We start from the raw sequence: 24,950 nt of genomic DNA, 5'->3' as shown, positions 1-24,950 counted from the left end.
TCTGCTCAAGCTAAGCCCTCTTCCAAATGTGAGAGGGCAGAAGTGCAAGGAGACTTTTCCTAGGGCAAAATTCAGTGGGAGAAGGGGAGCCAGCAGGGAAGCCAAGGCTGATTTGACTTCAAAGTAAAACAGGCAAACTTGGCACAGTGAACCCCCTGAATAGAAAAGGAGAGAATCCACAGGGGTCCAAACCCTCAGCGTCATTATATTTGCTAGGAGAATAATTCAAGCTCTCTTGGTGGAAAACTGAAATCATATTTTTGTTTTCCATTTTACTGCAAAGCTCCTAATATCTGGAACCTGTCTTTAAGAAAACGGAAAAGGATGTTAAAGATGGCTGTTCTCAGGGGATGCTTGATATTGGTTGCTTGTGCATCTGTCATCTATCTATCTATCGACCTATTTATATATGCATATATAATTTTATATATGCTTTTATCACTATATAAGAATAAATTTGAGAGAAAAAATGCATTGTAGTACTTAAGGTTTTCTTTCTTTTCTTTCTTTTTTTTTTTTTTTGCATAACCCCTTTGCCTTTGTAAGAGATAGTGCTGTGTAAAAATTTCAACTCTTTCTTTTGAATAATTCATTTGCCTATTTTCACCCATTCTATTTATGTAATTGAAAACTTTTAATCTCTTCTAAGGCTTTAGTGTAAACACACCATTTCCCACTTGGAGTACAGAAACCAATAGCAATTGTCTCTACCTTCGAGTAAACCACAACAGTGTTACGCAAACTGTGGTTTATGAAACCAATTTAGTGGGTAGCAGCCAGCACTGTTTCTAGACTGCAGACAGTCTGTTTCATACAGTAAGACAAGTATTGCTTTGTGAAACTTTTGTTATAAGTTATACTTAGGTTTCAGTTCGTGTGTGTGTGTGTGTGTGTGTGTGTGTGGCATATAAATGGTGCACTGTTAAATGTATTTCTCAAACATACATCATCATTTTTAGAAATTTAATTATTTTTTAATTAAAAAAATAAATTTAAAATTTAAATTTTCAATGCCCCTCAGGGACCTGTCCCACTCTGCTTGTACACTGGCAGACATCATCTAAGTTCAACTTACCTGTGTACCTGTGACTCTACCTTACTTCTTACAGAGTTCTAGCTCACAATGAATCCTTGATAAACACTTGTTGAATGATTGGAAAAAGTGATGAATAATTGGTTTAAGGAACATACATAGGTCCAAACATTTAACAATCTTCTTTTGAGACTAGCCAACCAATTAACAACTACTTGTTAAAACAATTACTTAAACAATTATTAAAACAATTATTAAAACAACAAACAAACATCTAAAAAATACATGGGATGTTCGATGCTAACAAATAAAATAGAATACATAAATTAGATTTCTGTATAGTTTGAGAAGTTTGCACTTGTTAGATAATACCCAGATCTCGTCAACATTTATGAGAAACTCACCAAAAGAGGGGTGGAGGCACCTCATTTTCAAATAAAAGATGATAAATGTAGATTGGAAAACCTAGTGGACGCTGGAAGATATTAAAACTCCTCCCCAAAGTAGGCAATGACAAGAACATGACTAGTACTCGAATGAGATGGCAAAACAATTTAGAAGAGGGAGCCAATGAGATGGCTCATTGTAAAGGGAGTAACTCAAAGCAAAAGAATGAATGGACTCTGAGAGAGGCGTTTTCAGAAAAGTTTGGAAGATGACCCCTGACCTCACAAAGAAAAAGACTAAGTAAGGGAAAGAAGCCAAAACAAAAAAAAGGGAGAGTAACACAACAGGGCAGTACCACAGATGTCATACCAGAAAATTTTCATGAAGGAAAAATACTGCCATAGTGTACAACTTCTGTAATTTCTTGGCAAGTCAAGACAGCATTAAATTGGATCCATGAAAAGAGTATAACATAAAGCGAATGTTTTCCACCAAATGTAGAGATTTCCCCCAAGGAGCTTCATATGGTACATCAAAGAAAACCAACGTTACAGCAACTCTGAGAGAGTGCAATGTCTTTGGAGTATATCAGGGATGTTGCACCTCGATTTAGTACCAGCACCTTCAGCATAGGGACAGTTTCAACCAGTTATTTATCTGGGCACTAGTCGTCAGCAGCAAATGACATGAGGGACTGAGGGAAGAGCAAATGTGTAATGGCTCAATCCATGGTATAGTTGAGAAGGCTGTGATGCACACATGTGAGATATTTCTTGTGGATTTCTTAAATAATGGGGGAAGGTGCAGTCTTAAAGTGGAACCACAATATTTACAATTGGAGGTGGAAGCACACCTACAGCAATACTGTTTGTTATCAACACCGTAACTGCATGTATGCACTGTGAGAATAACAGCCGGGGATAATTCAGAATCCCAGTAGAGAAAAGACAAAAGCTCTGCCTAAAGATGTTCCCAGTATAGTATGAGAGAATGAAACAGTAAGTATGAAATTGTAGTAAACTATGATTAAATGCTATATAGAGAGGTAAAGACAGAGGAAGCGTTATCTCTAGGGATTCTAATCCAGACTGGTAGGCTCGCCGAAGCTTCCTAGAGAGAAGAAGCAAGAACTGGGCCTTGAAGGGGGACTGACAATTACCCCGGCAGATGGAAGGGAGGCAGATATGACCAGAGGGAGAAGCTGTGTCAGGAGAGCACATCACAGCCTATAGCTGTACCGTATATTATGTATTGGAGGATAGGAATTTGAGAATATGTTTGAGAATATTTAGCTATAGGGACAAAATATGCAAACAGGCTGGATGAAGTCCTAAAGAGGGTTCAGTGTAAACTGTAGGTAAGCTGGTAGTTTGCGAGATAAAGGGAACATGCCAGGGAAATGTTAAGTATAGGTAATGTGTAAAGAAGAAACTTGTGCGACACAGACAGAACTGAGAGAAGTGTTGGTTAGCTGTAAAACATGCCAAAGGTAGGGGGAATAAATAAAAATAAAATGTTTTAACAAACAAGCGTATTTTGTTTACTAAACAAGTGTATACAAGGTCAGACAATTAATTTCGTGAACTCATCCTAGAAAAAGTGTTACATACCTTATTGATGAATATCACTACAGTCACTTTTGAAGTACTCCCCTTGGGAAGCTATGCACCGATGCCAGCACCTAGTCCACCCTTCAAAGCAATTTTGGAACTCTTTTTCTGGAATGGCCATCAGAGCTTCGTCATATTACCTTGATGTCCTGAATGTCATTAAAATGTCTTCCTTTCAATATTTCCTTTATCTTTGGGTAAAGAAAGAAGTCATTGGAGGCCAGATCAGGTGAGTAGGGAAGGTGTTCCAATAGTTATTTGTTTACTGGTTAAAAACTCCCTCACAGACAGTGCCTTGTAAACTGGTACATTGTCGTGATGCAAGAGCCATGAATTATTGGTGAAAAGTTCAGATTGTCTAACTTTTTCATGAAGCCTTTTCAGCACTTCCAAATAGTAAACTTGGTTAACTGTTTCTCCAGTTGGTACAAATTCATGATGAATAATCCCTCTGATATCAAAAAAGGTTAGCAACAGCATTGCAACAAGTTCATGAACTTAACTGTCACATCTGTAGCTAGTAATAATGGCAGAACTAAACTGTTATCTTGTCACTTCAGGGCTGACAACTATGTCAACCAAGTTTAACTACCCACTGGTGACATCCAGTATACTTCCATGCTGGCTCCCATGTGTCCAACTCAAAGAAAGCAGAGAAAGCCCATGTCTGTTCACCAGGCTAATGATCAAGTGGCAGCTGCAACCAGGTGAACCTACTTTTTGATACAGGAAGCATGTGACATTGGCCCAGGACATCTTCTATTTATGGGCCGTTGGCTCAAACCTCAGTTCAGGTCCTCTTACCTTTGTCGTTGTTGTCGTCTTTGTCATGGTTATCATTTATCATCATTGTCCTCATCATCAGTGTCACAGGGCTTAAGCAGGACGGTCCTCTGCCCGCCTGCACACTACCCTGTACACATGAACTCACTCCTCTCTTTCCCCGTGCTCTTGTTGTGTTATAAATTAAGCTAGTGAACAGAATGATTTAGACATTTTAATTTGATGTGTGAGCTTTTCTGTTCTGCAAGCTCTGGGATACCCTACCTGGTAGTGCATTTGGAAGCTACCCTTGCAACAGGATTATTCCCCAAACAATAGGAACCAGGAGGAAAACACAGGACATTTAGTGTACTTACAAAATTAGATGTCAGTTGTAGAGTGATGAGAGAGTTTAGAAAAAGGGACAGGGATCTAGTCATAGAAGGTGTTTCCTACTAAGCTTAAGGGTGAAGAATTTACCCTCTAGGCAATGCAGAATCATGGAGAGATTTTACAGAGCAAAAATAAGAGGATGTATGAAATAATTCTACGATAATTATAGGGAATGAATTGAAGGAGGAGCAGAGTAGAGGTTGGAAGGACAGTTAAGATGGTACCGCACAATTCCAGTAGAAAAACAAGACTAAATGAGAGGCTTAACTGTAGGACTGATGACGAGAAAACGTGTTTAAGAGATGGCAAGTAGGCAAGACTAGGTGATGAGAGAATGAAGAATGAGGCATCAGAGCTATAGCCAGGCAGGGCAGGCTTTCAGATGTGGAATAAAGCAGGAGTTCAAATCTCAGTCCTAGGCAGCTACCCAAAGGAAGACACCCACTAGACTGTTAGGTATATGTGTCTGAAACTTACAAGAAAGATGTGGGCTAAAGATGTAGATAAGGAAGTTACCAGGTACAGTTATAAGATGAAGCCAAAAGAACAGATGAAATTACTCAAGGGGAATGTGTAGTTGAAAACAGATGAAGAGAGAACAGATGGATTCTTTACAACCCCAATACTTAAGAAAAGTATAGAGAAAATTAACATGTGAAGGTAAGCATGCAGTAAGTAGCTGCTCGATCACAGGTGACAATGTTATTTTGGTTACAAAGCCAAGGAAGAAGTTTCCATAAAAAGGCACAGGTACAATGCCGAGGGCCACAAAGCATGGACTCTCTGACACTGGTATTTATCAAATGCATAAAATATTAGGCACATTTTGAATTGTGTATGTGATTATAGTACTTCTCTTTAAGATGCATTCTCAAAGATCAAGTTAACATTTCTGACAAAGAAGAAAAGAGAAAAATCATGGGATGCTTTTCTCCCAAATACAGTAATTTATTTTCAAGGCATTAGCAGGGACTCAATAAATATTTCTTAATTGAAAAACCAAATTTAGAAAAGAGGAATAGCTCGGGTAAGTGTAATAAAATGAAGACAAATGATAACCATTACTTTCCTCTTTCAATTTAGTTTATTTCTATTACAGATCCACAGACATTGTAGCTTAAATAATCTCTAAGTACTATAAATGATTCAATATTATCTGCCTTAGTTTAAAGTCAATACAAATGGCAGATTTAACATCACCAGCTTGCTTTCTATTTTAAATTTTGTTTGTACTCTAACAGGTGAGAAGAAAACTATTTTTATATTTTCTCGAAAGAACAAAAGACATCATTTTCAGGTCCAAGGTATTAAGTCTAAATAAAGTGTCATCACTTGGAGGATAATGTTCTGACATTGCTTGAGCATACATGCTCTGTGTAATACCCACAAGTGAATTTGAGTTAAAAGCTCAAGGGTCCAGTGGGGCTTGACTACCAGGAAACTGGAAAACCTTTTGTGCTTCCAAAGACCATGTGCACAGCTGCCAAAGGATTGACACCACTGGAAGCAGCACCCCTCGCAGCTCTGTCAACAGCAGATGGAGAGGAATGGTGTCGCCAGTGGCTGAACTGGCCCCCAAGCCTGCTGTCTCTCCTCATTGCTCATATGTCCTACTCCTTGCCCATCAGCAATGGAGGTCGTGGGTGCACAAAGACAGTGAGGTGGTCTGCCAGACAGCTGGCTCCATCCGCATCATGGACATGAAGTAGAGCTGGATTCAGTTCCAACTGCACAGGGGACCATCAGAGACAGAAATCCGGAGTACCTTGCTCAGGGACGGGCCAGAGAGTCTGCAGCAAAGTTCACTGCAGGAAACTTGGGCATACGATTATTCCTTCGGCTTTGCACTATCAAAATTAGCTTCTATTGTAAGTCAAATTTGTTAAGATTTTTTCCAATGTTAAGACTTTATCATTTTTTAAAGCAGTTTGATATCCATAGTAAAATTGAGGGGAGGATACAAATTTCCTATATATCCCTGCCCCCACAATGCACAGCTTCCGCCATTATTAACTTCACCCACAAACGTGGTAACTTTTCAATAATTGATGAATTTGAATTGACATATCATAATCACCCAAAGTCCATAGTTCACATTAGGGTTCACTCTTGGTGTTGCACATTCTATGGGTTTGGACAAATGTGTAATGACATGTATTCTCCATTATAGTATCTTAGGATATTTTCACTGCCCTAAAAACCCTCTATGACCTGCCTATTCATCCCTTCTTAGCTCCAACTCTTAGCAACCCCTGATCTTTTTACTATAATTTTGCCTTTTCCAGAATGTCACATAGTTGGAATCATACAGTAAGTTATGTGGCCTTTGCAAATTGGCTTATTTCACTTAGAAATATGCATTTAAGATTCGTCCATATCTTTTCATGAGTTAACAGCTCATTTCTCCTTAGAGCTGGATAATAGTCCACTGTCTGGGTGTACCACTTTTTATTTATCCATTCACCTGCTGGAGGACATCTCGGTTAAGCTACTATACACATCCATGAGCAGGTTTTTGTGTAGATAGAAGTTTTTAACTCCTCTAGGTAAAGAGCAAGGAACACGATTACTGGCTTGTATGGTAAGAGTATGTTTAGTTTTATAACAAACCACCAAAGTGTCTTCCAAAGTAGTTGCACCATATTACTTTACCACCAGCAATGAATAAGAATTCCTGTTACTCCACATCCTAACATATTTTTAAAACTTTAATCACTTTCTAATGTCTTCCAGTGTAGTGGGAGTTGGGTTGTAGTTTTAATGACATTTTGTATATTATTTCCATTATTTCAGTGGCTGTTTTCAGTCTCAGATATCTACCAGCCTCAGTCTTCTTTCCCCTCCCACCACCCCATCAATATAATTTTCTTTCTATCCACTAAGGACTGACTTCCCCTCATGCATTTGATTTAAAATCGAATATGCTCCATTCTATCATTCATTTACTTACACATCAAATATTTACTAACTCTTTCCCCTATATATTTTATATTGCTTTCCCACTGTTACTATAATAAATTATTACAAACTTAATATAAAACAACACAAATTAGTTATTTTTTATTTCTGGAGTTCAGAAGTCCAAAATGGGTTTTACTGGGGAAAAACCCAAGTGTCAGCAGTATTGTGTTAGAGGATCTAGAGGAAAATCTGTTCCCTTGTCTTTCTCGACTTCTAGAGGCTGCTTGCATTTCTTGATTTCTGGCACCTTGTTCCATCTTCAAAGCTGGCAATGTAGTATCTTATAATCTCTCTCTCACTCTGACACCCATGCCTTCTTCTTATAAGGACCTTTAGATTACTTTGGGGCCACCAAAAAACCAAAATAATCTTCCATCTTAAGATTCTTAATGTAATCATATCTGCAAAATCCCTTTTGCCATGTAAGGTAATATATATTCACAGGTTCTGGGGATTAGGACATGAACATCCCTGAGGAATTATTCTACTTGACACATACGGGAATATAGAAATCAGTAAGATACTCCTCAATTTCCTGTTCTCAAGAATACTGCAGTCCAGTTGGAAGGTGTTGCTGTCAGATACATACCTGAAGAATATCGAGGTTGGACAATTAAGTTCATAAACTCATCCTAGAAAAAGTGCTACATACCTCATTGCTGAATATCACTGTGGTCACCTTTGAAGTACTCCCCTTGGGAAGCTATGCACCAACGCCAGCACCTATTCTACCCTTTAAAGCAATTTTGGAACTCTTTCTAGAATGGCCATCAGAGCTGTCATCATTTTACCCTTGATGTCCTGAATGTCATCAAAATGTCCTCCTTTCAATATTTCTTTTATCTTCAGGTAAAGAAAGAAGTCATTGGGGGCCAGATCAGGTGAGTAGGGAGGGTGTTCCAATACAGTTATTTGTTTTCTGGCTAAAAACTCCCTCATAGACAGTGCCGTGTGAGCTGGTGCATTGTCGTGACACAAAAGGCATGAATTGTCGGTGAAAAGTTCAGGTCGCCTAACTTTTTCACGCAGACTTTTCAGCACTTCCAAATAGTAAACTTGATTAACTGTCTGTCCAGTTGGTACAAATTCATAATTAATAATCACTCTGATATCAAAAAGATTAGCAACAGTGTTGCAACAAGTTCACGAACTTAATTGTCAGACTTCATATGTATGTATTATTTCCCCGCTAGAATTATGAAAGTGAAGCACATAATTCTGAAAATGAAGCACATAATTCTGAAAGTGAAGCACATAATTCTGGATCTTTCTGGATAATGGGGTAACTGATTCTCAATGGATGAACAATAATCAATTGCATATGGAATAGGGATAAGAGATGAGCTCAGGACTGAGCAGTTTGTGTAGAGAAACTAGAAAATGTCCATCTTTGATGAAGTGTGAGGAGGAGAAAAGCCAGAGAGAAGCCTGGGCAGTAGCTAAATATTGTCTCTCCTCTTTGCAGAGGAAAGAAGTTGAGACTTAATTTTTAAGAAATGGAGAGTTGTTGAAGGCTTTAAGCAGGAGGATGATTTGTCTTTAAAGAACATAACTATGACAGCTAAGTGGCAGATGAATTTGAAACTAGAGTCAGGAAAACTAATTGGGGAGCTGCTGCTGTGTTTAGGAACAAGATAAAGATTTGACATCGAAGCTAAGAATGGCAATAATGTGAACAAACACATGTTAGCATGTTTTGCTTCAAGTTGCTAGCACCAAGCAATAGTATACAAGAGGAAATATTGACTTGAGGGAGGAGTGATGAATGGAGTGTGAATAACTTGTGGAATGCTGCATAAATTAAGTCAGTCTGAAGTCCAATACTGTGTGGACAGAGCTGAATTAAAGACACTGATCATTGACTTAAAAGTTTTTCATAAAACTTCCCTGATTCACTGCCTTCTGTTCCGAAGAGCTAACCGCATGGGCCTCATTGGACCCTCAGCTGTCACTCCCATAGTTTCATTCGTACAATGTACAATCCATTGGCACTCCAAGTCCTTTCCCTGGATAAAAGGTAAGACTAGCATCATGAGAAACTTTCCACACTCATTTATCTGAGGTTAAATTTATATTGGCTTAGTCTCTCCATGCTTCCCACCTAGGCTGTTGCTGCATTTTCTCTATGTCCAGACAATTCTTGTTTAAAAGGTTCAGATAATGGACAACATAACCAATAATGTGATCCACATATTTGTCATAATTTAGTGCCTTTTCAGAACCAAAATGCTTCACATGTCTGCCTCTCTGATCGGTGAGTAAGCCTTAACAACTCTTTATTGAGTGCCTATAGTGCAGAGAATTACACATACATTGGGAACTGAGAATTAAAAAGAAGCTCAATAAATAAATGTTTAAAAGTAAATAATATTCAAGAATTAATTTATAAGATTTTCAGAGGCTGAAAAACCCACTTACTTTGGTAAGTAATGAAATCACTGTCCTCAGTTAATTTATTAAACTGGCTACTACCGTGTGTAAAGAGGTATTATGGAAATATGCCCCGGAAATGGATCTGGGTTTTGTTGTATTGTGCTGTGTTTTGTTTTGTTGTCTTATCTGAAACATAGAGAAAAGGAGGTCTGCCCTATTGGGTTATTGTGAGAATTAAATGAGATAATATTAAGAGAACTGTCTGACCCCTAGCAGACTCTCAATATGTGCCAGTTTTTCTTTGTCTTGTGCAAATAGCGAACTCATCGGATTCAGACAGAAAATGCAAATGCCTGCAAAGGTCAGAGAGATGAATGATTAATAAAAGGACCCAGCTGAAGGGTCAAAGGAGAACAGAGACTGTGACTGTGTGAGCTAGAGAACGCTGGGCTTTCAGCAGGGACCAGTTGGCTGGTGGTCATGCACATGGGGCAGCAGAGGCTGGGGCCCACCTGCTCTTCCAGTTTGTCTAAGGAAGTCAGATAGCCAAGACATGGAAACAACCAAAATTCCCATTGGTAGACGACTAGATTAATAAACTGTGGTACATTTATACAATGGAGTATTACTTGACTATAAAGAAGAATGAAATCTTCTGAAATGACATGGGTGGACGTTAGGAACATTATACTAAGTGAAATAAGTCAGATGGAGAAAGACAAATACCATATCATCTCACTTATACGTAGAATCTAAAGAACAGAATAAATGAGCAAACAAAACAGAAATAGACTCAGAGATACAGAGCAAAAACTGATTGTTGCTAGATGGGAGGGGGTTGGGGAAGGGGGAGGAGGTAAAGGGATTAGGAAGTACAATATTGCCATGGGGATATGAAAGACAGTTTGGGGAATATAACCAATAATGTTGTAAAGATTTGTAGGGGGTCAGATGGGTACTTGTCTTATTAGGGAGACCACTTCATGGACTATGCCTGACCACTGCCGTGTACACCTGAAGCTGAAGCTGAATAATACTGAATGTCAACTACAATCAAATATATATATATACACACACACACATATAACACATATATATACATGTTGGTGCAAAAGTAATTGCAGTATAAAAGGTTAAAAATTGCAAAAATCACAATTACCTTTGCACCAACCTAGTATGTATGCATATATATATATATATATACACACACACACACACACACACACACATATATACACACATATATATATCATGGGATGTGGCGTACAGCATAGGGAATAGTCAATGGAATTGTCACAGCTATATACGATGTCAGAGGGGTAGTAGATTGGTGGAGGGGGTTATCACTTGGTGAGAGGTGTAAATGTCTATTACATTGTGTTGTACACCTGAAACTCATAAAAAAAATCACAGAGCTCATGTGGGTATCATTGAACTGAAATAGAAGTTTATTAAACCTTGTTCAGGGAAGAACAAAGATGTCTGCTAAATTTGCCATAAGCTGCCAGTTTGCAATTTGTGCTCTAGAATTTATTCACTCAATGTTAATTACAGTAAACTTCACTTAAAATAAGACAAATTATGAAAAATATCTAAGTCCTCATCTAAAAGAAGAGATGTGTTTGGGAGGGAAATTGTTAAGAAAATGGAAGAAGCATACCTATATTTACTTTTATCTATTCAACAAGTATATTTTCAGCATTCATTATGTGCCACATACTATGAATAGCCCTGGAGAGCCAACCATGAACCAAATGAAAAAATTCTCTCCTCAGGATAATATTTTTTATGAAGAGAAACAGAAAATAAACAAAGAAATGTACTATGCTTCATGATATAGAAACAAAGTATTTCTCAAAGGTATGACTGGTAGATATGTATATGTATGTATGTATACACACACACACAGACACATACACACATACACTCATTCACACCTTTGACATATATGATAATTATATATCAACAATAAATTTCTAAAACCTATGAGAAAATTTGTAACATGCTCCTGAGAGACAAGAGTAAATTTAAACTAATGGGAATGCATGCCAGGTTCTGAGAGCTTCAATATTTCACATCCTGTATGTCATTAAAATAGCATTTTAAAAAGCATAAAACTATAGGCTTACTTATATACTATACATTACATAAAATACTATCATATTAAACATCATACTATATAAAATATAATTCATCATGAGTTATAGATCAAAATAGAAATAAAGAAACTTTTCAAGCTGAGATCTTTTATGCCAAGAGAAATGGTTTTTTGTATGCTAAATGTTTTTGAGGTAAGTAGATGAGCTAAAATTTACAATTAGAATATGTAGTGTTTACTTTCTTGTTAATAGCTATAGAACGCCTGGTTGATATGATCCCAGAAAAACATAGAATTTATAACAGTGTAACTTAGGCAATATTAGTTGCTCAAAAGAGCTCTGATTACACCAGCAAGACTGGAAATCTACGTGAGGTGAGTGTAAAATCTGACCAAACAAAAACCAGTTGACAGCAAATAAATTGGAACCAATAAGTAATCATCATACCTTAACATTTAATCTTTATAAGGAAAAAGACAGATATTCTGGGGCATTCCTAGTCAACAAAAACGACCATTTACAATGCTGATTTCTATTATAGGGTGTACTTGGCAATGGGATGTATTGTCATGTCGTTACAGTTATTCTGATTGATTACTCGCTTTACCATATTTTCCTAAACAAAATGAATCATTCTTGATAAAATGTATTGTGTGATGGTGCATTAGTGTACACACACACACACACACACACACACACACCACATTCACACATTTCCAATATAACCTGGAAATAACAGGGATACACTTGTGGAGATAACAGGGATACAATTCAGTCCTTTAAAAGCATCTAATGAAAAACAAGGTAGTTTTTCTAAACTCTAGTTACATTTTTAAATGAGACTGTGATAGGGAATGAAAACAAAGCAAATTATTGCATAAATTGAAGTATAGACAAAGTTCTCATTTGGTAAGAAAGGCGTATATGACACTTTATAGATATATACTGACTACAGATGTTAAATACCATCCTTCCGCACTTTAGTCTCTCACACAGGTTCTGTTTATTTAATATTTCAGGTGGTATGCATGAAACTGTATTAGGAATGGTAGGAACAGGACTATGTAAATATTAGATAACTTCTCTTTCCTACAAAACTGTTATTTTTTTCTGTATAGAACAAAATCTCTTTTTCAGATAATTTCCTTTCCTTTCTTTTTGACCTTATAAAACTATTTTAACACACCAAGGATAGCCAAGAAGAAGACAGTACAGCAGGTTGGTAAATCTCCAAGTTCTATATGAAATTACTCATAGTGTCATCAGAGCTTCCTCCCCAAAATGGAGACTAGGACTTCAGTAACTGTGCCCAAGGAGGAACGTATGCATTGGATTCCTTGCCCATTTTATTTTACTAATCCATACCAGTGCAACTAGTTACAATAATTAATGAATTCCCAAGACATTCCATTTCTAATTTTGAACCTGAATGGCTGAGGGGGGCAGCTGAAGTGAGAGTGTTTATTAAGAGCCCCGTCATCAGCATCACCAGCTTCCTTTTCGGTCCCACCATGCCATCCCCAGCGTCATAATCCCCGCCATCAACATCATCATCATCATCATTGTCGTCATCGTCCTCACCATCGTCATATGCCGCAGCATTATATAGCATGGTACACTTGCAAACTGCTTTTTATCATTTGAATACATCATTTTCCCTCAAAGTTTGCAAAGTAGACCATAAGTTTTGCAAAGGACTATCTCATATATTTCATATATGAAGAAAACTTGGGCTCACATAACGGAAAACATTTAGAGACTTGCCCAATACCTTCTATTTGAAGGTGATGGACAAATCAGCCCTGTAACTAGACCTCTCAATGACTCAGCACTATCTCCTCAAAACCATGCTGCCTCTTGGAAAATTTAAATGAAGTGGCATCTGAACTAGAAGGGACAGTGACAAATTCAAAATAATGATCCAAATTAAAACAGGAGGACAGGAACTGCCCTCATGATTCAGTCTGCACACTGAAGAGTTCCTCTTATTTAAATTCTACCTAGAAGTCAAAGGACTGCTCATCCAGCCTTAAGTGACCTTTCTCACTTCCATAGTAACTGTGAGACAACCCACGCTGAAGGATATCGTGATGCCCTCCTTCAGGCATCCCATTTACCAATTTTAATTCGAATGACAGACACTGTATGTCCTACTTCTTTATAACTGCTACAGTACATTGTGTTGCTCCTGGAAATAAAGATCCAGTAAATGACTGGATATACAAACTGGATATACAAACAGTTTTGCTTACTGGGTGTGAAAAGTTGGAAAAGTGGTGTGCAGCAGCCATTTTCCACAGGCTCTAGAAAGACAATGGTATGCATGTTTCCCAACTCTGTGTTTAGAAAGAGCCCACCAGTAGCATGCAACTAGCCACGGTGGGCATATTCATACTTTAGAAACTAGAAAATGCTACTATCAAGAGCCCCTCTGCCCCAGAGAGAGTCAACAATTAAACATTACGGACACTACTGCTTGTAGACACAGGTGAACTGACAATGGGTTCAGTATTCAGCAGTCCTAGATTTTGTTCAGAGCCCTGATAGGAGCTTACTAAGTGATTCTGAGCCAGTCTGATTTTTGTTCTCTGTCTTTATTTTGGAGGAGGAATAACATTTACCACTTACCAACCTCATGTGATTCTCTCTTTTGAGTCATTTAAAAATCAGTTCTGAAACTACAAATACAAAACCCTATTGTTTTTATTATACCGAGGAACAAAAATGAGGTGAGAAGGGAAAAACAACGTTCCCCACTCCATTGGGGGCACTGTGTTGTAATGGGTGGAAAAGAGATGATGACATGTACAATTAAGTTCTTTGGGCCTCAGTTATCAGGCAAAGGCTATTTCAGAGAGTATTTTCTTCGTTTAACTTCAGAAAGCAAATAAAGAAAATAAACATTTAGCACTGGTCATATGCCAGCCAGGCTTTATAATAAGCTATTTTTGGGAGTGTGTGTGTGTGTGTGTGTGTGTGTGTGAGAGAGAGAGAGAGAGAGAGAGAGAGAGAGAGAGAGAGAGAGAGAGAGAGAGAGAGAGAGAGAGAGAGAGGAAGAGAGGGGGAGAGAGAGAGAGAGAGAGATCTCTGAGATAAATCTATTCTCCAGAGATATTACACTGTCATATTACACAATGGGTATTATTGTACATTTTACAATCACAATAAACATAGATTATTGTAATTAAACTTTAAAGCTCTTTCTACTTTAAAGCTCTTTCAAGGTCTTCTCGATATAGTTTCAACAGCCTAAAACTAACTGCCCTAGAAAAGCCTATTTTCAGAAGAGCCCCCCAAGACAGCAGTTTCAGTTTTCTTAGAACAAGAAACCAGAATATAAAATATGGATAGCTGCCTGCTGGAAACCATGTGCTCAGGCTGCAGCCCTAAGGGCTACTGGCCAGAAGCAGCCATAGCTGCCTCTAGAACTCTCTGTCGTCCAAATGCCACTAGTCTAGGTCACTTCTTGGCTGCCTCTGAACTCACTTTCCTCTGTACCCCCATTTACACACACAGAACACACACAGACCTGGGTAGCTTGAACCTATGAGGGTCTACACTCATGCAGAAAAATGATAGCACAACACAGCTAGAAAGCTGTCGTTTCATCATGGCCAAGGGTCACAATCCCAGTAGCATGGCAACCTTTACCACCGGTATCTGCAAGATCATGATGTGGCAGACACGCTCCACACATGTTCACATTTGGTCCTCAGGGAAGCTATAAGGTAGATATCTCCATTTCACAAAAGCTAAGAAAATTGCTTAAGCACACAGAAAGTGACAAAACAGGAACCCAAACCCAGTTCTGACTCATCCTGTCCAAGTCTTGGTCACTGCCATGCCCTACCCCAAAGCACAAACCAAGTGCCACTTCTCTTCCACTGCTCCTTTTATCTAAAGTATGATTCAACAATTCCATTTATTCTCATGTAATGCCTTAGGTTTTACATAATTGGGGAACCTCTGGAGACTTGTCCCGTCAAAGGAAGATCAACTGAGGGCAAGAACGGATCTCCACATTCTTCTTGTAATAAATTAGATCACAAATTGGAATATTAATTTAAATATAGGAATACAAACAAGTGCGTAAAAACCATTAAAAATCTAACAATGTATAGTAGTGGATGTACAAATATAAAACTAAGGAATGTATAATATCCTTTTGACAAAGTGTACGATAAGAATATTAACTGAAAGTAATTAATCTGCCTGGTACATTTACTTTGGTCAAAGAAGAAACTGAATCTAGGATTCTATTTTCCTAAAATAAGGTCTTATTTTATTAAAAGTTTACTAACCTTAAAATGTGCTGAAATTACTGGGTACTAATGTGCATTTTACAATCACAATAAACACAGATTATTGTAATTAAAGTTTAAACACTCAAAAATTTACCTTTCTCCAAAGCTTCCTTAGAAATCATTCTTTATTTTATTCACTCAATAATGAATTTCCTTATCCTTCACAAATATTCCTTTGATACCTTCCATAAGGAGAGGTTTGTGATACTTTATATTGAAAATGCTTTGTAGACACGCAGACCCCAGCCCTGGCTCTAGCCCTGCGATGGGAGCTGCTCCCTGGGGGCTGCACTTGTCAGCATCCTCCAGTGGCCCTCACCCCTGAGGTTAGAGAAGAGCCCCTGCCCACCTACGCCCTCCTTGCCCCGTTCTGTGGTCTCCTCCGTCTATCTGGTCCTTAGCCCTAGTCCCCAGCTAATCCGACAGAAGAGCAGGACGGTGATACTGGCGTTGGCGCTGGGGAGTGGCCCCCAGAGCAGGCCTCCACTCCATGCCTTCCTGGGGCCTGCACTCTTGTTCCAGGCCAGCTCCACCTCAGCCATGGACACACAACACATGGAGATGGTACGGGACCGCTCCAAGGTCATCACCTCTTTTTACAACCAGTTGGCCATTGACACGGCAGTGGAGAAGCCTTCAGTCGGCCTTATGCTCTCAGGGCAGCAGCCACCTTCTGAAAAGTGCCCTGTATTTGCAGCAAGAGTTGCCAGTGAGAACGCTCACCACACCAAGGGCTTCCGCGGCCTTCCTTTCATCATTGGCTGCAACCCCACCATACTGCATGTACACGAGCTATACATCTGTGCCTTCCAGAAGCTGAGAGACTTTTTTCCGATCAAGGACCAGGTGGATGAGACCCAATAGTGCCAGCTGGTGCGTCAGGGGCTGGACAACCACAAGGACATGGTGAGCCTCTTAGCTGAGGGCCTGCCTACGTGAGAGCTGGAAGCACATATAGGATGAGAACCTCATCCGCTCCTTCTTGGACAAGACATTGATTTCAAGGCTTGGGATCTGCATGTTGGCCACACATCATCTGGCACTGTGTGAGGACAAGCCTGACTTCTCGGCATCATCTGCCAATAAGCTTGTCTCTGAGACAATAATCATCCAAGAAGATGACTATTGAAAAGTGGGTGGACTTTATTGAAAAGTGGGTGGACTGTGCCAGATGCCTGCACTGGTACAGCTATCGCCCCCGCCCACGTCCATATCAAGGGACACATGGCTGCCCGATTCCCCTTCGTCCCTATGCCACTGGACTACATCCTGCCCGAGCTGCTTACGAAAGCCATGAGAGCCACATAGAGCGTCACCTAGACACTCCCTGCAATGTCCCAGATGTGATTATCACCATTGCCGAGGATGATATCGATTTTGTCATCAGGATTTACAACCGAGGCAGGGGAATCGCTCACAAAGCCCTGGACTGGGTCACAGACCACCACTTCACTACAGCCAAGTCCAGCACCCAGGAACCCCAGACCAACCCCCTCCTCGGCCACCTGAACTTGCATAGTCATGGCCAGTCAGGACCCATGCAAGGCTTTGGCTTGGGGCTGCTCATATCACAGGCCTACACAGAGTACCTGGCTGGTTCTGTTTGGCTATAGTCCCTGCAGTGCATTGGCACAGACGTCTACCTGCAGCTCCGTCACATGGAAGGCCAGGGGGAAAGCTTTCTGACTCCACAGTCCTTGACTTGCTCGCCTGCCCGGCCTCGGCCACCCACCCTGCCAGGGAGCCGCCCTGTTCCACATGCTACTGCATCTTCCATCTTAGGACTCCAAACAGATGGACTTCCATGGAGTTGGTGCCAGCCCTTATCAGGGCTGCTTCCCTGCCTCCAGGCCTCAGAGGGGAGGACGTGGGGACTCTTGAGGCCTCCAGCACCAGCTCCATCATTCTCATTCCTGGAGAACCCCATTTTGACCTGCTGTTTGTTATTCAAGTTCACATTTTGAATGTCCCTCATTCCCCCCTACCAAAAAAGAAAATGCTTTGTATTAAAACAAGTAAGCACGATATTTTAGGATGAAATCAAACATCTATGGATACAAACAATATTTTATCTACACACATCCATCTTCAGGTTGATGATAATATATTCATAAAGAAAACACCACATCTGTTACATTACAATAAAACCTTAATGTGAGAATTGATAGCTTGTTTAAAAATTAATAATGGCATAAAATGCAGATGAGCGTCATCATAATTTTCCGATTCACACCTTTACTGCAGTTATAGAAAACTGTTTCTCAAGAATATTGTTAAAAATTATAGGAATAATTCATTTTCTCTTTACTGTTATTACAGAAAATGTGACACCTTGTCCAAATATCAGTAGTAACAATTATATAAATTCCTATGTGTTTAATATTTTCTGGGAATTTGTAGATAATACTTCAAAATGAAGACTTATCCTAAGGATAAATTTGTATATTTAACCCATTTCAAGAAATACATGGCATTTGAGACACTGAAGGAAGTCACAGAACCAAAAACTCCAATAACTCTTTTTGTTAAGAAATAAATATTAATTGTTGAAGTTAGAGTATTTAAAGGTTTACTATAGTGCTATCTCTATTTTGAAGTATGTTGGAAATTATGTTCATGAAAAAATGTTCAAAAGAAGGATGAAAGAAAATGTTGAATCCACAACCTTTAAAGCATAAAAGTATGGAATAAAAGAGCCCAGTTGTTAAATCAGTTCTCTATTGAATATTATAGTGCATCAAAGATGTATTCCTTACAGAATATTGTGTATATACTTATACCTATTTTAATATTTATCCAAATATCTATATAAAGATGTACAATAAATAAATACTCATAGTATAGGTCTTTAAAGTCACTTGTAGGAAATGTGTAAATTTTTACTTCAGTTTCCCACTTTTGATTTGAGTAGTACTGTAGCAAATAGCCAATGGTAAGGGGTCACCTAAGGATACTGAGGAATTATGAGTGACCAGCATTCACTAATGCCAACTCTCCTTTGAAAATCGTGCAGTCTTCTTAGCAAGTAAAGCCTCAGGACATCAAATGAAAACAACATCCACTGTGTCTTGATATTTATCTAACCTAAAGTTTTCCTTAATTTTCAAATTTCCAGTTATCATGTGTATTTTGAGTAATACAATTAAACTTGACCATTTTTAACATGTGAGAAATTAAAATTTTACTATACTTTGTGACTAAGACAGAACCTATACTTTCTTGGCTAACTGACTTTGAGACTACATTCTTAGGATTGTTCTGCTCCTGGGAAAAAAGAAAACTTTACACTTCTGATCCAATTAAGCCATTTCACTTTAGTTTCTATGAGTGGCTCTTCAGAAATAGACACTTCACAGCGTTCCTGTTATGATGAATATGGAAACAGGTGAAGAAACAGGAATAGTGTATTTCTAAATAAAGAGGTGATACTGCAACAAAACATTATTAAATCTCTTTTTGTGAGTGGCAAAAAAGATCTCCAATTTCCTAGCCTTTAAGGGAACAGAGCCTTAAATCACACAAGTTCTAAACAATTTCCTTCTTGCGGAGAGGAACTATCAATTATACCATATACTACAGTTTTCAATGTGTTCCTTGGTCATGCCAGGCTCATTTCTTTTGACATGAAATGACATCTGCAAGTGTAATCTTTAGCAAAATAAAGGCTTTCTCCAAGTGGACAAAAGAAAAATTTTCCAATATTCTCATTTTACACAGGAGCTACTGTTATTTAATTGTTCTATAAAATACTGGCTCTGTCACAAAGTGCAATCCATAAAAATAACGTATTCAAAAGTCACATTATAGACACCTTGGCATTTCTACCATTATGCTGACAGCTGCATGTCTATACATATAGTATGAATATGATATCAAATATTTTCCCACCTTTTTCTGTCAGTGCAATCTAGTCTATGTAGAATCTAACTCAAGAGTTGTATCAGAAAATGGATGAAGCTAGTCACATAATTACACAAAACAAACTCATCATTATCCCTAAAATTTTGCATCTTTTTCTTAAGAACATTCTGTTGATGTGCACTTCCCCTGTTACAGATCTATTAATTTGAATTTTAGTGATAAACACTGGTTGCATAATCTTGGCACGTAACTATCATCTTCCAATGACACACATGATCTAATACTCGTTTTCTAGCTCTGCACCCACTTGAAAATTATGCAAGTATAGGGCCAAACAAAAAGCAAGAACATGTGTATATTTCCTCCCACTAGATTACCAGTGACAAAAGACAAAATAAAATATTGATCTACTCTTTTGAGTAAGCTTTCTGAGTTTTGCAACCATCTGCTTCTTAGCTGTGCACAGAGCAAAACCAAAAATTGATTATCACTCACTTCTAGATCTGAGCTTCATGGATCTTCAATGGCTGACTAGTTAATTACACATGGTAACAGAATCCCAGATTAGAACTTTCTTCATAATCATGCCATTAATAAACCCATTTTTCAGTGTGAGAAACATCCGCACATAACCATCATAATATTCTTTCTTAACCACAGCATTTCATTCACTAGTTGACAGATCATAAGTTATTTGACCCACAGGGAGGCAGATTGTCAATTCAGTCCCTGTCCTGGTTTCCTGGACAAACCATGAAGTTTAATATATGTCTTAGATCATTCATCACTCATGTGCTCAAAGGATAAAATGCTAGCACTCTAAGAACTGAAAACTGAAAGGGGAGAGGTCCATGCAGACTGCTATTTGACCAATACCAGTGAAATGTAGACCTGTTCTGCTTTGCAGTGTGTGTTGGTGAGGACTTCTGAGAATCATTATTAAGCATCATTTGTTTGTGCATCATGTAAATTACTGATGCTAGAAGGATATTTTCTTAGAAAAATAGAGTCTTTGGCAAACACTGATCAAATCTATTTCTCTTAACTCAAGTACTGACCATGCAACACTGGAAAGCAATTTTTCTGATAAATGACAACTTGGCACAGTATAGTTTTTAACCTGGTAGTGCAGCGTGAGAGCTGCAGCTGGTGCATGTGGGCTGGGGAAAAATACCGGGCGAAAGCGGAATGGCATGGCATGTAGGCAGGAGCAATGAGGCAGGACTTGGTGATGTGCCTTTTTCAGTTGACAGAATTAAAAAAAGAAAAAGAAAACTTAAAACTTATGTCCATCCTTTTTGGAATTTAGATAAAATATTCTTTAAGACACCAGGGACCCGATGTAAGTTGGGGACTGGTGCCTGAGATAACACAAAATCCAACTTTGTTCCACAATGTAAGACTTTATTCATTCCGCAAATAGATTTTGAGTGTTCTAGCCACTGTGCTAGCCACTAAGGACTAAGAGATAAATAAAAGGTGGCATCTACTCGTATCCTTTAAGACCTTACACTATAGCTGGACAGAGGCAAGGATACCAATTGGGATCAATCTTCACAGGACATCTTCAATTCTTAGAACCAGAATGACAGGTTTCCTGGAAAATATCACCCTTCCTCTCCTGCAACTCCTCACATTTTCTTCCATTCATAGCTAAGCTTCCACAAGGAACAGTCACGATTTGTTTTCTCCATTTCATCCCCTCCACATTCATTCTTCTACTCACTGCATTATGGCTTTGACTATCCCCATCCCACGTCTTCACATATTCACCAGTTAAATTCTCATGCCAAAGTCACTAATAACCAATTAATTGCCAAAATAAGGTTCCTGCTCACTTCTCACCAAGAATGATCTGCCAGTTTTAATGCTGATTTTTCTCCCCACAGCACTATACTTCCCTGGATCTCTTTCTAAATTTTCTATTACTTCTTCTCTCCCTTATAGTTTTTCTATTCTCCCACCCTTTAAATAGTGTTATTTCTTCTAATCCAATCTTGGCATTTTTCTCTGTGATACTTTTTATATTAATCTTCAAAAATTAAATTATCTCACTTATATAGTGGCATTTTGAGCTACTGGAAAGAGAAAGGGCATTAGGTTTCACATCAGAAATCCCAGGCTTTAGTTTCAGGATTGGCAATAATGGTATTTGTGACAATGGACTTGGGGATGGATTTATTTAGGATCCTCAAGCCCTCTCAGTTTCCTTATCAGCAAAATGAAAGGCTTAGGCTTTAAATATTTCTTATGTCCTTAAGTTTTTATAATTATTCATGAAGACTTTTAATTATTGATAAATTTAACAGAAAAAGTGAAAAATCAGAAATAAGAAAAGTCACAAAGTCTAGTTTATATTACAAGTTTTAGATTCCCTTAACTCCTCCTCCAAAATTACTGCCAAGAAGTTAAATGAACTGATTTGCATTCCAGATTTTCATTATTAATGAGATATTGGATAATACATTAACTTTCTCCATATATGGATGAGAAAATTTAAGATCTAGAGAGGTTGTCCTAACTTTCCCAAAGTTGCACAGCTTGTTACTGTTATTGTTGAGATTCAATCCCTACCATGACTCCAAAATTCCTGGGATGCATCTTTAAGAAACCAAAGAATCCAATGCCTTTTATATTCTAAGCTCTTTGCTGTCTCTTGGAACATTACTTTCAAGACGTGTCTCCTTCTCAACTTCAATAGTTTAATAAACTCCTCCTGCTGTGGAAGACCAGTGTGGTAGCTGCAAAACTCTATCTCTGAGCTGTAAGGAGTTAGTTGTAATCTTTTGATTACTGATCCCAAAGAGATTATATTAAGACTGAAATCGTTTCTGTCTTCTCCGAGTGACGTAACTGAGGCAAAGCTAAAGTAGATCACTAGGGAGTAATAACTATTCTCACTTGACCTATACCATATATTCTGATGTTATTGTTTCTTGTAAGTTTGTAAGTTTCTTGATGTTGTTGTTTCTTGAATCTAGCAATGTTCCTGTACTCAAAACAGTACACACGTACACATACACACACTCACACACACACACACACACACACACACACACACACACACACTTAACATGTTACGTTCCACAAAGGTGAAGTTTTCTTGTATGAGCTGAATATCTCGAAAAATAGTCCTATTCGAAATGTTCTGGAGAGAGGGTATGAAGGCAACTCAAACTATTACTCCAGCATTAAGTAAAACCCTGGAGTGTGCTTAGTATTCTGTTAGGAGCAAATGGACATGTGGGAAAAAAAGAATAAGGCATGATTTTATCATTTTAGCCTTCAAAACTGAAACTCTGTTGAAGTAATACAACTCTTAAATACAGGCTTAACAAATGGTCACCTAGAATAGAGACTATATATCCCAGCATCTTTTGTTATACGTGAAGTATAGACTAAATTCCATCCATTGAAATGTAGGAGAAAATGATGAATACAGGCAGTCCCCTGAAAAGCAAGTGGCCTTCTCTTCTCCTTTCCTTATCTTGGTAGCTAGAATGAGAGATTTATCACTGGAGCTGGAGCTATAAACTCAGACCATAAAAACCCACCAGATAAGGATCCTGGTCCATGATGACCAAGGGGCCACCATGCCAGCCCCAGGTTGTGCATGTCACTAGATTAGAGAGAAAAATAAATATTGATATCATTTAGGCCACTGTCATTTTGGATGTTTTGCCCCTTTAGCTAAGCCTCTATTTAAGTAATACAATGGGAGAGAATTAAGATCAGTTAATGCTCGGAGCGTTCTTTTTCCACTCCTCCCATTTCCTCTTTGCTGACTTTCAAGTGTTGTTACTGACACCTATAGAGATTTGTTGGCTGCAGTTCACCAGTCAATGAGAAGCAGAGACTTCTTCCAGCTGTCTCACCCAGAACCGGAGCCAGTAGAGATTCCACTTCGCCACCTTCACCCTTCCTGAGTGGAACTGGAAAAATAACCGTGATTCTTACACAAAGGGTTAAATACCTTGTATACAGAGGTCATTCGAGAAATACACCAGGTGTCAGCTACTCTGACAGCAGCGTGAACCATTTTTCTTGTGGTGTCATTACAGTCATCACTAGACACCAAACTGCTCTAAGAACAATCAAGGGAATGTGGGATGTTCTGAGAACTGGGCTTCTTCTGGGGCTGATGAATACTATATTAACAATGTAGATCTCTTTCTCCAGAAGCTATAGGATAGTCAAGAGGAAACCATTCACTTTCAATAACAACAAATAGAAATGGTGGCCCAAGGGAGATACACGGTTTTTGATTGTGACCTAAAAGATAACATTAACATAGCATTCTTGTTTGAAGTCTCTCTCCCGAATTTCCCATTAGTATAGCTGAAGCAATAACTGTCAGCATAGACACAAACACAGTGTTTAGAAGACATGGAAACAACCAAAGTATCCTTTGATAGATGATTGGATAAAGAAGATGTGATACACACGCACACACACTCACACACACAAAATGGAATACGAATCTGCCATAAGAAAAGATGAAATACTACCATTTGCAACAACATAGATGGATCTTGCAATTATAATGCTAAGCGAAATAAGTCAGACAGAAAAAATCATGAACCATATGACTTCACTCATATGTGGGATATAAAACTGAAAGCAACAAAGGAACAAGAAAAATAAAAAAAAAATTCTCATAGACACAGACAACAGTTTAGTGGTTACCAGAGGGTAAGGGGGGGGGATAGAAGAGGGTAAAGGGGGTCAAATATATGGTGATGGAAGGAGAACTGACTCTGGATGGTGAGCACACAATGTGATATTATTTTGTTAATGTATTACATTACATTAAGTTGTAATGTATTAAGTTACATTAAGTTACATTAAGTTACATTAAGTTACATTAAGATTAAGTTGATGTATTACAGAATTGTATACACTTGAAACCTATGTAATTTTACTAACCATTGTCACCCCAATAAATTTAATTAAAAAAGAAAGAAACATAAAGCCAGAACTGAAATGCAAAATGAAAGAACCTCTTATAATCGGACCAAGCAACATTTCAATTATTGTACAATGATTACAGTAATTAGTTTGAGTTCTAACACTTTCAGAAATATCCAGCCTACCTGAACAAACATAAATAAAATATGCTTTCACAACTATCCAAGAATAAGGGAGTGGAGGAAAGCCATGTGAAATC

The 24,950-nt window shown here is 38.3% G+C and overlaps 1 protein-coding gene and 1 pseudogene across 1 annotated transcript in view; one reads left to right on the top strand and one right to left on the bottom strand.

Annotated features, from left to right (window-relative positions):
• The window catches only part of MYO16 (myosin XVI), a 550,393-nt gene that overhangs the window by 492,378 nt on the left and 33,065 nt on the right, over window positions 1-24,950 (bottom strand). The gene's annotated exons all lie outside the window — the stretch shown is intronic.
• The window catches only part of LOC117021170 (uncharacterized), a 42,443-nt pseudogene continuing 32,673 nt past the window's right edge, over window positions 15,181-24,950 (top strand).

Source organism: Rhinolophus ferrumequinum, chromosome 4, assembly GCF_004115265.2.
Source record: "Rhinolophus ferrumequinum isolate MPI-CBG mRhiFer1 chromosome 4, mRhiFer1_v1.p, whole genome shotgun sequence".
In the NCBI taxonomy this organism is placed as follows: domain Eukaryota; kingdom Metazoa; phylum Chordata; class Mammalia; order Chiroptera; family Rhinolophidae; genus Rhinolophus; species Rhinolophus ferrumequinum.
This window is presented reverse-complemented; position numbering and strand designations above follow the sequence as displayed.